This window comes from Pan troglodytes, chromosome 8 (genome assembly GCF_028858775.2).
Source record: "Pan troglodytes isolate AG18354 chromosome 8, NHGRI_mPanTro3-v2.0_pri, whole genome shotgun sequence".
NCBI lineage: Eukaryota > Metazoa > Chordata > Mammalia > Primates > Hominidae > Pan > Pan troglodytes.
Genome location: NC_072406.2, coordinates 100,914,420 through 100,929,109, shown reverse-complemented (window position 1 = coordinate 100,929,109; position 14,690 = coordinate 100,914,420). Strand labels below are relative to the sequence as shown.

General features: G+C 35.3%; 1 protein-coding gene across 1 annotated transcript in view; it reads right to left on the bottom strand.

Moving 5' to 3' along the window:
- Window positions 1-2,477, bottom strand: part of LIPK (lipase family member K) — a 48,303-nt gene extending 45,826 nt beyond the window's left edge. Inside the window, exon 1 of the mRNA XM_001138639.4 lies at window positions 2,406-2,477. The gene's annotated coding sequence lies outside the window, so the exon portion shown is untranslated. The remainder of the gene's footprint in view (window positions 1-2,405) is intronic.
- Between the last annotated feature and the right edge of the window lie 12,213 nt (window positions 2,478-14,690).

The window sequence follows — 14,690 nt, the reverse complement described above, 5'->3', positions numbered from 1 at the left end:
TTCATTAAATAAGGGAATTTTTAAATGGATGATATTAGGCATCAAATCATTATTCTATTGGATTCATTTTGAAAATTGTGTAGCAATTTAATTTTAAACTATTAATATTTACAATGTGCCATAAAGTGCACCTTAGCAATGATTTAAAAAATGACATAAATTTTATATGCCAACCTAAAAATTTGCAGTCACTTACAGAGTTTTGCAAACTTTGGGACTATAGAAGCAAAAATAATATTTAAGCAACTGTTATATATTTTTAAATTTTTATTGTTTTTAAACTTCTAAAACAAATAAACAAAAAAGTATCGTCTTCAAAAGACTAGAAGAATTACTCCAAAATGAAAATGGTTATATTTGGTCACTGGGAATAAACATTTTCCCTCTTCCACTAATTTACTAATTGGTTATATATTTTTCTTGATGAATTTATTAGCTTGAATCATCCTTATAATAATAGCAAAGGTTATGACATTTAGAAATAATTATGTATAAATTTAAACTCAATGACCTGTGAGTAAATGTCCTAGATGTCTTCTTAGGGGCAAAGTTCAGAAGTTTTAGTACTTCCATCTTGTAATAATCATTTCAGCAGTATCCCATAGTTTTTGTTTATTAAAAGATTCTTGGCAGCCATGCAAATGACTGGGTTTGCCAGAAGACTGTTGTTTATCAATTATAATGTTTTTGCATCTGCCACATTTTTCCTTTTTATCTGACATTTTAAATCTAAAAACCCACTGGGTGTTTACAGAGATTTAGGATCTGTCTTGCTGCTACCTCAGCATCCTTCATAAAGCTCTAATACTTTTAACCTCTTACCAAAACAGAGTGACTCACAACTATTAGTGGTCAGGTTAGTCAGAAACTAGATTTAAATTGCTTCCCTGTTTTTCCCCCACCCACAGGGTGAAAGACAATGAATCAGGAAGACTGAGGAGACTATTAACAAGTGAATGAAAGGAAATCTTTACCCAATAGGATATCCAGTCCTAAAAATTGTAGATTTGAGAATTAAACACCTAGCACATTTGAATCAGGAAGAAAGACTAGGCAACTTTGATGGAATTTTCAAATAGGTTAAGAGGCCAGTAGCTCTGTGCTCTAAGCCTAGAGGCAAGCAGAAAAGAACAAGAGTCTTGGGATAAATGGGAAATAAAATGCCAAGGCAGAAAAAAATGAATAACAAACATTTAAAAAGCATTATATTTCACATGTCTTCTATAATATGAAGGACAAAGCACTTGTCCTGCCTGGTAAAATAGGCTCTGAAAGATTGTTGCTTCAAATTAAAGGCAAAAATTAAATAAAATAAACCACAAAGGAAGAGCAGTGAAGGAAATAAATTTTCCCTCAATGTCCTTACAAAGTAAAGGAGAAACAGGATAGTCCAGTGAAGGAATATGAAACCAAATCATTTTAGAGTAAAATGGCACTTTAACTTCATATTGTTATTCCAAAACTCAGTTCCATACTCTCATATTTACAGCCTGAAGTGTTAAGTATGCCAAGGTGCTATATATTTGAGTTGGTTTCTGTTTTCAGACACGAAGAAAGCCTGGTAAAAACTGCTTTCTTATTTCTAGAAAAAGAAAACAAAGGATAACTATTTTGTAAAAACAAACAAAAAATAACAGTTTGGCTTTGACACATAGAATTAAAGAATAATTATTTAATCTCTCTATGTCTAGAGGGAATGTTAGTCCATCCAGTTGACTCATCTTCATCTTTCTAGCTTCCAGTCAGGTCTGCAATTTAAAGGGTGACAGGAGCATGATACTCTTAAATATCATCTACATTAATGTGAACCACATTTTCACTCCTCTCCCAGTCAAACTATTTATTACAAAGCAGCAGAAAAAGAGAATGGTGTGTCCTCCACAAATGATTGATTTCATAAGCAGTTGTGTCACTCTTGACAGTCACTTTGCTTCATATTCCCCTGCAGATGACCCTGATTGTAAAAAAGAATATTCATACTCAAGGCCATTGGAATGAGAACATAAAGGGCTTTCTAAAAAATGGTAAATGGTTTTGAGAACATTATCCAAACATTATTTCCCAAACCCCTAGATGCAAGACTCAAAAGAGAGGTTCAGAAAATTATTTATTGCTAGATTTTTCCAGGTGTAGACTTGTGATACCTCCTCTCACTGAGGTTCAAATATAGTGATGTCTGCTTTCTAGATGCTGCAGCTTTCTGAAAGGGAAAACTTGTCATAACATTCCTAGAAGACTCTCCATCTGAAGTTGTCACATTATACTCTTGCTGTATCTTGCTTAACCTGATAGAATCAAAATACAATATTCATCATCGACATGTAAAGTTCTGTCCCTCTGAAGGTTTCCCATGTCTCACTAATACACTATGATCCAGGCTCTGCAAATAGATGAAAAGTCATTACCTGATCCAAGTCTTTGGAGGTCTGTCTTCAAGTCCTGGGAGCTTCAGGTGCATTCCAGATCCTTCCAGAGGCAACTGTCAGTGGAACATGCTCTGTTTTAAACAGCTCAAAAGATGGCGCAACTAGAAATTTCTCAACTGGAAGCAGATTAATCATGGTTTCAAATATGACAGATGCTACTAAGGTAAACTTGTTAGGTGAGTTCTTAGCCAGTGATGAAAAAGAGTGTGATTGAGACTAAAATTCTCACTCCTGCCAAGCCAATCCTCATGTTCCATGCCTCAAGGGTCAGATGAATTGGAAGATTCTCAGCAGAATCTGAGACTCTCTACTTAGAAAATAATAGACTCTCTACTTAGAAAATAATTTCCACCAAGGGTGGATGAAATGACCCCAGTCATACGAGCATCTCTGTAAAATGCCACATCCTCCTGCCTCATCCAGCTGCATCACTTCTAATGCTACCACATTGCCAATTATTGCTTGGGCTTTTCTGAATTTCTTTTACCTTGGTATGTAAATTGGGCATTAGAATTGGTAGGAAATAGTATATCCAATTCTTTCAAGATCTCTAGCTAGCTAAAGGCAAATAACAAAAACAAAACTGGCTTTTTTTTTTCTACTCTCCAACCAATCTCTTTCTTGCCATGTAAGCTGTCTTGTGTCTGCACTCCATTAAAGTTTGAAATCAGATAATCTGGAATTCCAGAACTGCATAGAGTTCTATTTTCAGTAGTGGGCATTTATATTATGGAAAATTACAAGGGTAATTACAAGTCCAGTTTGGGTAAATTAAAACAACCTAATTTCTAAAATGATCTCAAAACTAATATTTTCCATGCTTCAAAGTCATCTGAAGAGGAAGAGTATTCCTGAATTAGTTCCTGAATTTTCATCATTGGTTCAGACATGTCTATGTACACGCAGAGCATAGGAAAGAATTGCAAACACACTTGTATCAGAACGTGCATTTTAGTCAGGTAGGACTTAGTGGCATGAGGTTAGTTTAAATACCTTCAAGTTTCTTTGGATTGTGTCAGTTACTAATTAGGTTCCATTAGAGTCAGTTTGATTGGAAATTGTAGTTGGAATTGGCTTTGCTTCCATTACTATAATAGTTTCAACCACTTAATTATTTACAGATTTACTTGATTTATGAGAAACGTTTTATATTCCTATATTTTTAATGTATAATTCCACTTAAAATGTAGTACATTCTACTGGCATGCCAATTTGAGTCTCTGAAATAAAATATAGCAACTGGAAAGATCATGTTTTGGCAATATACAAACTGCTGGAATCTAGTCTATGCTAGCAAATACAGACATTTCTATACTAGAAAACAGATATTCTTGGGGGAAAAAAAAGAAAAGAAACGATGGAATTTTCAATTATTACATAGTTGATCTTGAACTATTTTGCCAAACATTTTCTGCAATGCATTCCTACCCACAGGAAATCCAAATCATTGTAGTTTGGGGCACTTTTACACTGAATGGGTTATTCATCCATATAAGGACCCTTTACTGCTTTGTTTATTCTTTTATAAATTTTTTTAAATTTATTTTGACCTTTGTCCCTGATCCCCACTTTCATTCAATCTCTAGTTTATCCTAAAGAGTGACCATATCACTGTAAAGTATATAGCATATATGAGACTTTCATATATTATTTTATTATAAATCTCATTGTTTCCTACTTTTCTTACTGTACATTATGCCTGTGAACTGGACTGTCTCCATAATTTGTGGGGCCCAGTGCCAAATTTTAAATATGGGACTTCTTAAGAATAATAATTTAAAGATGATGACAATAAAGTGTCTAAGTGTGAGGGCCTTCTACCCACACCTTCTAATCCTCTAGAGTTGCATATTTCACACATCTATAAAGCAGGCCTGGCTTGTGAGAATCCAACATGTTGCATTAAGCATATGTTGTTTGTTACTTCTTACTGTAAAACCTCCACCTTTAAACTGTCCTATTCCCCAATGACCGATAATTTCATTCCCTTAAATTCTACACCATTAAATATGTCAGCATTTATATGCCCCACGATGGAATAGTGTGCATGCCATACATCTAGGAATGAGAATTTTTTGGTCATAGGTCATATGGTTGATCAATTTTACTATATATTTCCAGATTATTCCAGAAATAGGCTATGCACTTCCATCAACAGTGCTGAGTATTCATTTCCCACTCAGTTTGCTAGTCTATTTCTGTCAATCTGTCATTTCTCTTTTCTTTTTCCTTTTTTTTTTTTTTAACATAGTTTTGCTCTGTGGCCCAGGCTGGAGTGCAGTGGTGCGATCTCAGCTCACTGCAACCTCCGCCTCTGGGACTCAAGTGACTCTTCTGCCTCAGCCTCCCAAGTAGCTGGGACTACAGGTGTGCACCACCATGCCTGGCTAATTTTTCTGTTTGGTAGAGACAGGGTTTCACTATGTTGGCCAGGCTGGTCTCAAACTCCTAACCTCAAGTGATCCACCTGTCTTGGCCTCCCAAAGTTCTGGGATTACAGGCATGAGCCACCATGCCTAGCCATTTCTCTTTTCATTTATGATTTAATTCATTGAACAGAAATCCATCTCTGTTTACACACATACTTGTATAGTAGTATTTATGATTTTAGGGTCTTTAAAAAATTATTTCTCCAATCCTAGGACACAAAATAAAGGGGCTTTCCCTTCTCCTGTCTTGGTAGTGGCTTTAGGGCCTTGCAGAAGGGTGGGGTCCATCTTCTCTTTCACTCGCTCTCCTTGCCTTATCATGTGGAAGTAGGGGTTTTTCCATGAAACACTTCATCTCCTACTTCCATCAAGGCTTCTAACACCCCCAAGGTATGTGGGTGGATCAAGAGAAAGAACCTTGCCCTCTAACTGACTCATGCTGCCCATACTGCATGGCCAGGATGTTTACCCAGCTGCTTGTATTCCAGGTGTTAGGGAGGTCTTATAGAGAATGCATCTTTTAGAATGGAGCTGAGCTGAGTCTCTAATCTACACACATTTTAAAATTTGTGCCTTTAGGTCTGAACCAGGAATTTATTGTTTTCTTAAGGAGATTAAATTCCTTGGTATTTGCATAACAACTACTCTTGTTTTGGTTAATTACTTTGGAGTACCATCCCCTGAGGTTTGCATTTTTTGTGAGCCTGTTGGTAGGGACCTAGGCTATCTGTATCTGAGGTTTAAAATCTCGAATTTAGGGTATGTGATTCTTCAATGGTGTGCAATGAGGACCTTTTGTAAGTGCACCTATGTATGTGGACCTGGTATTTTGAATGGCTGGAGTATACTAGAGCTTATGAGTCAGAGGGAAACGAGACCCACAGACAAGACAAACATCAAAACTTATGCCCTTTGCTAATGACTATAGCAATTCATTAAGGCGTGTGGATTTTCCTAGGAAGGGGGTGGTAAATTGGAAAACAACTGAGGAAGGTATTACAGTATGTTTTTACCCTAAGATGTCCTCATTTGTAAAATGTACCATTGTATTACATACTCCTAGACAAGAAAAGCAATGTCAGTTATATTTTTAAGACATCATCAATTTTAAGGAGCATTCTGAGTAGAGATACAAAAATGTAAAACAAAAATGCACTTTGAAATCAATGAAAGGTAGTTTATTCTAATCCAAGGACTGTTAACTCTTCATAATGATTTATTTTATGATTCAGATGAGTTAAAACACTCACATGCTTTGGCTTTTGATAAAGTGAAATTACCTAGGATTTTGCAAGGCCCAAAGATCTCTTCTTCAAATTTTGTAGGGGCTTTAAGAGGCCACAGCTACTGGGAAAAGGGTCTTGAGACAGGTTATCTGTTAACTCCAATTGTTACCCAAACTTTGCACAGTAGGTGTATAATCTCCATTTTACAGGTATGGAAACTGAAATTCATAGAAATTATAACATGCTTAGAGAACCTGCAGATGAAGTCTAAATAATATAGTGTATAGCCCTTCATTGAGACCTTTAATTCATAGAGCACCAAATGCCTGGTTGCCGTACTATGTAGATACTTGATATTTTGTTGTAGGTCTCATAGTCCAAATGGCTACCTGTACATGTTTTGGAATGTAGAAATTATATTCCCTTTATTATATAATAGGAAATACAATTTATAACTTAGTCCAAATAAAGTTTCTAAGTCAATATTATTTGTTCATGTTATTATCCAATAAGCTACATGTGTAAACAGGGTATAAATCTGTTCCTCCTATAAAATGGAAGGAGGCAAAATAAAATTCCTCCTCCTCTCAAAATATTTTCTCCACAGACTGGTTGTCTGTAATGCCTGTCTTTAAGAATTCATATTTTAAAAGAAAAAAAAATCTAGGAAAATAGAAGAATTAATACATATGTTCAAGAGATAATTCTTTGGATAAATACTAACAATTATAACAAAAAGTAATATACAAGATTCAGACTAAGAAAAGGAATTTAATTCTTTGTGCAGAGATCATTTGAAAACAAATTTAAGAGAATGCTTTAAGACAGTGTGTTAGCATTTTTCAAAGTGCCTAACTTAGAAAACTATTTGTACAAAAGAATGAGTTAAACAGCAACATATTCTTGAACAAAAAAGTTTAAAAAAACTACTTTGTGCTCTTAGAGATTCTTAATGCATATCAGCTTTACAAATGCTCTGGATGAAATGGAAAGCTTTATTGGGAAATAATAAATGATCAACATTAACTCCAGAGGTCATAAAAAAAACCTGAAGAAATCATTGAGAAGTTTAAAAGACAATAAAACATCTCTTCATGAAAAATTCGTGCTTAAAGGGGTTATAGATTATAGTTCTATCAAGTCATCAAGGAATAGACAATTCTTATGCTATCTAATCTATTACAGAGGGATTTAAAAATGAAATTTTCTAATGCACCTGACAGGCTAGAATAATCCTGATATTAAAAAATTTAGAAGGTTAGAAACAACTACAGACCATGCTTACTTATAAATTGTGATGCATTATTGCTAAGTATTAGCAAATATAATCCACCAAGTAGGGCTCATTCTAGCTGTGCAAAGGTAGAATAATATAATGAAATCTTCCAATATAAAATGCGTTTTAATGCCAAGACTTTAGAACACAATAAAGGTTTGTTTAAGATTTGTGGGTAGGCCGGGTGTGGTGGCTCATGCCTATGGTCCCAGCACTTTGGAAGGCCAAAATGGGAGAACTGCTTGAGTCCACATGTTCAAGATTAGCCTGGGCAATATAGCAAGACCTCCATTTCTACCAAAAAAAAAAAAAAGATACAAAAAAAGAAAATTATCTAGGCTTGGAGTGGTGGTGCATGGCATGGTAGTGCATGTCTGTAACCTCAGCTATTCAAGAGGCTAAAGTGGGAGGATTGCATAAACCCAGGAGTTGGAGGCTATAGTGAACTATGATGGTGCCACTGCATTACAGGATAAGTAATAGAGTGAGGTCTGTCTCTGGCTTTTTTTTAATTTGGGGAATTAATAACTAAAAATTAGAGTATTAGCATTCAAACCATGGCTACAATGAAGTATGGAATACTCTTAAACAAATTCCAAGTCCCTGAAAGTATCCCATGTGATACTTTTTCTGTTATCTATGTATTATTTATTTATTTGCAAAGCAAAATACTAGCATAGTCCTGAATATTTGTCTTCCTTAACAGCAGCCATGGAGGTGATGCCACCAGCCATGACTGGTGTTGCTAATTTTCCCCCATTTTCCTCCTCCTCTTTTCCTTCTGTTTCTCCTCTTTTTTCTTCTAACTCTTCTTTTTCCTCCTCCTCTTCTTCTTCTCTCCAACTCCTCTTCTTCCTCTTATTCCTTCTTCTTAATTTTTTTTTACTATGGTAAAATACACACAACATAAAATAAATCATTTTAACCCCCTTTAAGTGTACACTTAATGTGTCATTAAGTACATTCATGTGGCTGTGCAAACCATTCCTGATGATTTATTGATGTCCCATTCTGGAACCCCTAAACTCAGGCTGGGGCTAGCATAATCACTGCCAATATGCTTGAAAAGTGGAGAGTTGCAGACCTCTGAAATGCAGCTTGGTCTTGCTGGGCAAACCCTTCTGGGAGCTGATCCAGTATAGCTCAGCCATCACCTCCATGGACTCCTGCTATGCCGGAGCTCTCCTGCCACCACTGTCCCAGCTGCATAGTCATTACTGTGTAAGTGAAATAAGACTTGAGCGACTCTTTTCTTATAACCAGTTGAATAATTCTCCATTTCCTTAAAAATATTTTTCTTTCTGAATAGAGAGTGCTCCCTCATCAATCCTGCATCCTTACACTAGCAGTCCTGAAGCTTTTCCTAAGTGTTCAACTGCCTGTTGAGGCATTGCACGTTTTCAAACACATTGCTGTTTATTGATACAATTGTACAGCCTTTTCTGGATCTACATTTTCTATGAGCTTTCCAGCTTGCTCCACCACTTCTGAGGTTGCTGGGTCAGGGGTGCTGTTTTCTCGATACATCACGCAGACTGGTTGTTTCTGCATCTCCTTCAACATCGTGCCAGCTTGCTTGGAAGCCCTGCTTTTCCACATTCAAAAAAGGCACGGTCACAGTCTGGCTTCCATTTTGAAAGGGTAGTTTGCAGGTATTTATCTGCTTTGCCAGGGACTCCAGCCCCTTATTTCTTTTTTGCACTACCATGTCCACATGGGCCTGCATGGTGGATGAGAAAGCCTATTTATTTTGGCCCCTGACCAGCTGACCAGTAAGAGTTCTGGTCAGCTATTCATAGGATTTTCATTTCAGACATCATCAGTTTACTTATTCATGGTCTCTCTCCCTTATTTGAATATAAGCTCTATGTCAACTTTTCAATCACTGTGTCCCATGCCTGGCACATCACATGAAGATAAAAAGGTATGCAGGGAGAAGGGGTACAGAGTTTCCAAGCCCTCCCTTGTGCCCCAGACTCTAGGAAGCTCCAGATATTCAGCTATATAGAAGCTCCAAGATCCTGTCTCTTAAAAAAATTTTTTTTAAGTGAAAGATTTGTGGGTAAAGGATGAATTATTTTTTGGATAACATTAGAAAATTGACTAAATATTTGAAACAAAATAAAGCTAAATACCCCATTTGAAATACCAAAGAAATTACAAGTAAATTAAGGATTTAAATATCAAACAGAACAATATCAAAACCCAAAGAAAATCTAGGTACATATTTTTATATTAGAATGAGAAAAGGCTTTCTAAATATGATACCTAAGGCAGAATTCATGACAATAAATCATTAATAGATTAAACTATATAAAACTTTCAATAGTTTTACAATTCCATAAGTGTCATAAGAACACTTCAAAAGCAATGAATTCAGTTGATAATTATATTAAATTTTCACTTATTCCCCTCTTTGTCTGTATCTCTTCAGTTGCTCCATGAAATTTCCTCATAGAATTATGGAATTTTAGAGCTCCTGGGGTCCTTAGAGATTATGTATTCATATTGCTTTATTTAAAGGAAGCTTGCACTTTAAGAAATTAAGATTGACTGAAGGTTTGTAGCAGAACTAAGGTTAGAACTGATTTCCTGCCCAGTATTAATTTTACTACATTACTGTGTTCTTTAACCAAAAGTCATAAAGAACATTGCATTTGTATAGGTACACACATATATATATAACTGTGAACACATACACACTCAAATACGCAGATTATTCTTGAGTTGAAGTTTGGGAAAAAGCAGCTAGATTTGAATTTTGACTCTGTTGCTTACAAAGTAGTTGAGCTTTTGGAAGCTTCTCTGGCAATTTTTGAAATAAAAACAATTATGGTAATTGTAGTGATGTAGCTACCATTTATTGAACATCAACTATGGGCCAGGCACTGAGCTAAGGATTTGACCTATATGTTTTAGTCCTTAGTACAAGCCTACAAAGTATGAATAGTTGCCCTCACTTATAAATGAAGAACCTGTGCTTGGAGAGATTAGCACTTTATTTAAAGTCACTCATCCAGGTCAGGGAGGAAACTGCTCTTGCTCGTTCCACAGTAGGTTTTCATTTGTAAAATGTAGACAAAATGTGAATGCGATGATGCATACAATGTGCTTAACACAGTGCGTGATGTTTAGTAGATATTAAATAAATATCAGTCCCCTTTCCTCTTTAGGCAAGATCTAGGTTACATATTTAACTATGGTAGGAAAAGATGACATGCTGAGTTGACAAGAAATGGGAGAGCGGTACTCTGGAAAGCCAATATCATGAAATCCTATATTTCTCCTTCCTTCTAGGTCCACTTCACTTGTCTGAGGGTTCATTGTGATTGGTGGCCACATTCTCTCACTGTTAGAGTCCCATGGAACCTGATAGTCACCAAAAGAAGCCCTAATCCAAGAGTCTTTCCTCTCCTGCCTAATCCTTCAGTAAGGCAGCTGCTGACACCTCCTCCACCTAATACATATTTCTTAAACTTCTCCTGTTGCCAAAATCCTTTTTTCCTACTTGGGCCCAGTAGCCGTCACTATCAGGGTCTTTGCTGCCTCTTTTGATAGTTGATTGAAGCCTTGTGAAGTGGAGGAAATGCTTCACGTGATGGTGTAGGAGTGTGTGTTTTCATTGGGGATTATAACTGAGACTGCAGTTGGAAAGGATATATGTTCCTGGAGTTTTCTGTTGTAGTTCTAGTGCAGATTTAGATTCCATTAATATGACATAGTAGTATATGATGATTTAAATAGACTTAGGTGAGCTGTTGTAGGAATTCAGCCATTGTATAGAGCAGTGCTACTCAAATTGTGGTCTGTGGACATAGCACCAGCAGCAGCAGGAGCTTGTTAAAATGCGATTTCCTTGGGTTGCACTACAAATACACTGAATCAGGGTCTCTGGACTTGGGTCTCTGTGTTTCACCAAGATCTCCAGGAGATTTCTGGGCGTGGTAAAGTCTGAAAAGCTCTGACCTACAGCACCATTTTCATAGCAAAATGTGTTGCAAGTTTCAGAGTAGCAATTTAGAAATTAACATTTATAGACAACCCATTATTAAGTGCAGGCATGGCTGACTTTATGAAAATGAGTAGAGGGCTATTGACACTGTCTCCAAGGAGTACATCAGATAGTAAAACCTCTCTTTCCAGTGTCTTCCACCCTTAAGACCATGATTCATTTGTACATCCTTGGCCAACATAAGGTTCCCACATGCACCTGATTTGTGAGAACAGAAAAAGGTACACTTATGCAGAAAAGCTAAAGTTTGGCTGAAATTTTTAGAATTTAGGTTTATTCCTGCCCCAACACACTACTTCGGCAATCGTATTTTCACTTATATGTTGCCTGTATTCAGAAGGACAGACTGTTGATAAGGTTAATAAAAATACACATTCTTATGTATGTTGTGCTCTATTTTCAGCTTAGCTCAATTAACCCACTCTCAAGTGCCACTTCCTACCCAAACCTGACTGACCAAAGGCAAAGTTCAGATCTATAGGATTGCGTATTCCAAAAGCTTTTGGCACAGTTTTTTGCACATAGTAGATTGAGTGCTAATTGATTAATAGAGGCGATTTTTTTTTCCTTTTCAAGGAAATGCTTGAGTTTTGTTTTAGAAAACAAATTGTTCTGTATTTTTAAAAAAACTCCTAGAGGTAATAAAAATATTAAAATGATTCTATGAAAAAAATTTAACCCAATAGCCTTGTTTTGCTTCAGTGCAACTTAACATTGCTTTTCTCTCCAATCCTGAGGGTGACATATTATCAGTAAGGGTGGGTACAGCTCTGATATGGTTTGGTTCTGTGTCCCCACCCAAACCTCATGTCGAATTGTAAGCCCATGTGTTGGAGGAGAGACCAGCCTGGTGGGAGGTTATTGAATCATGGGGGCAGACTTTCCCCTTGCTGTTCTCATGATAGTCAGTGAGTTCTCATGAAATCTGGTTGTTTGAAAGTGTGTAGCACTTCTCCCTTTGCTCTCTGTCTCTCTCCTGCTGCCGTGTGAAGATATGCCTTGCTTCCCTTTCACCTGCCATGACTGTAAGTTTCCTGAGGCCTCCCCAGCCATGTGGAACTGTGAGCCCATTAAACCGTTTCCTCACAAATTACCCAGTCTCAGATATTCTTTATAGCAGTGTGAGAACTAATACAGGCTCTCTTCTAGAAGATGTATCAGAATCTCTGAGGGTGATATGAATACAGTTTGAATAAACCCACTGATAATTATGAAACTCCTCTGTTGATAGTCACAGTTATAAACAAGCAATAACTAGCTAGGATATATGCTAAAAATGTACTTTATGTTAGCAACGATATTACAAAATCTCTAGAAATACCTTGAATAAAAAATGAGGGTGACCTATATGTAGAAAACAGCACAGTTTTACTGAGGGACATAGATTAAAAAAAAAAAGTAAGCCATTCAATGTTTTGCAGGAGTATGAGCTTTGAAAATTGTTCAACTCTTAAATTATTAAAAAGGCTTAAGGCAATTTCAATTAAAATTCTGGTGAATTTTTTTCAAACTTGTTGAAAACATAATTTTATTGAGAAGAAAACGGCAAAAATATTTAAGAATATTGATTTAAAGCAGAATAACAAGATAGGACTTAACCAAGTACACACACACACACACACACACACACACACACACACACACACAGACACACACAAATTTACTATATATATACACACCCAACTATCAATTTACTTACCCTATATATATATTCTCTCCATATATATCCTATATATATTATAGATATATATAAGTAGATATATAGAGATATACAGATATATATACCATATATATATAGTAAGTATATATATTTACCCTATATATATAAATCTCTAGTAAGTGGATATATATATATCTACTTACCATATATGTATATATAGGGTAAATATATATACTTACTATATATATAGGGTAAGTAGATAAATAGATAGGGTAAGTAGATAGATAAATACACTTACTATATATATATATGTATACACACACACATACACATACACACACATGCTTACCCAACTATTTTTTATATATATATTTGTGTATATATGGTAAGTAGATAGATATAAAATATATATGTGTGTGTATATATATAGTAAGTGTATTTATCTATCTACTTACCTTATCTATTATCTACTTACCCTATATATATTATATATTTTAAATATTAATATTAAATATGTATTTTAAAATATTTTAATGATCAGGATTCTTTTATGATTTCAAATCTTTGCTGTGTTAATAGGATTTTCAGTTTTTTTCATCTCAATTACTTCAGACTGACAGTGCAATTACCTGAATTAATTGCTCAGTAATCTGACTAAATAAATTATATATATATAATATATTATATATATAATAATATATAATATATATATATTTATATTTTTTAAGGTAGAGACAGGGTCTTACTATGTTACCCAGACTGGCCTCAAATCCTGACCTCAAGTGCGCCTCCTGCTTTAGCCTCCCAAAGTGCTGGGATAAGAGGCTTGAGCTACTGTACCTTGTGGCAATAAAGTTTTAAAATGAATTTTAAAGCTAAACATTTTAAAAGTGTGTCATAGAGCAAGAATTGACCACAGATCTACAAAAGTGAAAAAGAAAGGTCACAACCAATTAAAAAATAGCAAAATATAATGTATCGCATGTTATATAATAAAGAGTATACATCAGCAGAAGAGAAAAGACCAATGTTAAAGATAAATGTTAAACTGGAAAATAAATTCGATAGGTTTTTGTGGTCTTAGAGCAAATGTGTTGCATCTAGCAGGAAGGAATAAATATAAAACATTTTCAAATTTGAGATGATTTTCAAAATTGACACCATTAGTTATAAATTGCAAACTGGATTCAGACTGAGCTCTATTTAAAGCCTGTGTTCCACTACTCTGCCTTGGAATACAGGAGAAAAAAAGATAAGGAATAAGTGGTGGGGGGTGGGAGGTGTCTTTTATTCAGCCTATATTTATATCTTCTATATAAACTAAGACTTTAAGATCAACAAGTATTTTAAAATATTTTAATGATCAGGATTCTTTTATGATTTCAAATCTTTGCTGTGCTAATAGGATTTTCAATTTTTTTTCATCTCAATTACTTCAGACTGACAGTGCAATTACCTGAATTAATTGCTCAGTAATCAGACTAAATAAATTCCCTAACTGTGCTGTGTATTGACTTTGGGTTTCTAATACAGGGAAAGTTATATTTTGAGCCATTTGCAGTGAGGTTCCAAGACATTCTTTTGAATAAAGAGATTAACCTTAACATCTTAGGAACAAATAAGAATGACTTTGTGCTGGTGGTTCTCAAGCAACTGCCTTA